This window comes from Grammomys surdaster, unplaced genomic scaffold, assembly GCF_004785775.1.
Source record: "Grammomys surdaster isolate TR1022 unplaced genomic scaffold, NIH_TR_1.0 269, whole genome shotgun sequence".
NCBI lineage: Eukaryota > Metazoa > Chordata > Mammalia > Rodentia > Muridae > Grammomys > Grammomys surdaster.
Window position 1 is genome coordinate 2,834,022 of NW_021604710.1, and position 2,134 is coordinate 2,836,155.

Sequence of the window (2,134 nt, forward strand, 5' to 3'; positions counted from 1 at the left end):
ACACACACATAACTGCATGCATAGTGTTTTACATTTCCCACCTAGAGACACAGGAAATGCCTTTGATGCACATACAAGAAGGACAAAAAAGAAAAAAGCATTACAAAACCAAACTGAAATCTAAGGTTATTGAGTCTCAGAATTTCCCCTAAGATTTAAGAAGCACTTTCTCTAGTGTCATATGTAATTTAGTGTTGCTGAAAAATCATCTAAGCGTAGACTTAATTTTTCTCCATCAGGTAGATTATTTTTTTACTTTCTTTTCATAGTTCAGTCATAGTTTAGTAGATTTCAGTGTACACACTCAATGTTGGTGCTTGTGGTCACTGACTACTTCCATGGCTACTCAGGTAAATCTCAGGGTGAATTTTTGTTTTGCATTGTATTTATATGTGAAGATTTCAACATTCTGTAATCATTTCATTTATTTTTCATTTTAGCTTTGTTCCAGTGGTGACTTTTCCTCTTTATTGTTCTATTACTTTTATTTTTTTTTTTACCGTCCGGTCGTTACCCCCTCCTGGTACACTTCCCACAGTTCTTCATGTCTCTAAGAGGATTACCTCCCCCCCCACAGCCCCCAGCCCTCCCCACACTCCCTGGGACATCAAGTCTCTCTTGGATGTTAGGCGCATCTGCTGTTTATGTGTCAGGGGCCTTGGACCAGCTAGTGTATGCTGCCTGGTTGGTGGCTCCGTGTCTGAAAGATCTCAGGGGTCCAGGTTAGTTGAGATTACTGGTCTTCCTATGTGGTTGCCCTCCTTTCAGCTTCTTCCAGCCTTTCCCTAATTCATCTATAGAGTACCTAGCTTCAATCTAATAGTTGGGTGTTAGTATCTGCATCTGTCTCAGTCAGCTGCTTGTTGGGCCTCTTGGAGGACAGCCAAACCAGACTGTCTGTAAGCATACCATAGCACCAGTAATAGTGTCAGGCCTTGAACCTCTCTTGAATTAGAGCCCATGTTGGGCTGGTCACTAGAGCGTCTTTCCTCCATTTTTTTTTCGCCTGCAATTCTTTTAGACAAGTACAATTCTGGATCAGAGTTTTTGACTGTGAGATGGCAACCTCTTTAGACTTTTATGTTAAAAACTGTTAATTTAGTGGTTTATTATTTCCTGTGTCTATTTAAAGATTTACATTAAATTCCTGCTTTTATTTTTCTTGTGCATCATAAATATACTACATTTCCTCCTCTTGTATTCTACTGAAAATGTCCAGTAATTAATCCTATTCTCAGAGAAGGTAGTTCTCAGTGGATGAGGAGTTTTTCCAAATTAACAGAATGTATTTATTAGCAGCCGACATCCACTTTCTGACATTTCAGACATGTGTATGACATTCAACTTTGTCTCAACATGCGTTGCCAACAGAGATCATTCCAGACTCTTGTAGGTACAGTATCCATCCCACAAAACAGAGATTGAACCTCCCTGTCTCTCATGCATACTTTTGTTCACTTAGATAAATCATAGAAAAGTGAGTGTATTGAAAAGTATTAGTGAGAGTCACTTAACTATATAATGATAAGTAAGTACCAATAAATTCCTGATGGTACTGCTTATATGGAAACACTAAAGCCTTATAGCATTGTGCTGATATAGTATATGAGGAGTTACACATTGTGTGATGAAAAGAAAACCCCCAAGCTTGTAAACTAAGGAAAATAACAGGCAGGAGGGACAAAACATATTCCATTTACTGTCACAAATGACACTTGAATTTAGTTACTACAGTCTCTATTTTAGAGAGACTATTGCATGATCTTCGAAATACTACTGCTACATTTTTACTGGTATATTACAGACTGATATTTTTGTACTGCTCTAAGTTCATGTTACAAGTATAGTCTGCATGGTGATAGCATTTGTAGGTAATCATCATGAGAGGAGGTCAGGAAGGTGGCCCTTGTGACTGGAACTCTGCAATTTAAAGATGATCAGACACCATATCTCCTCTTTTTGCTACCTTCCAAGTGTGGACACATGAAGAGTCATGTTTTAATTTATTCCCCTCACCAAGGATAAACCTGGAAAAGGTTCTTTAGAACAGATCTGCCATCTAGTTGTACTGATCTCAAACATTCAGACTTCAGACCTTTGAGGAATATTGGTCTGTTTTTCATAAGACAGCTGT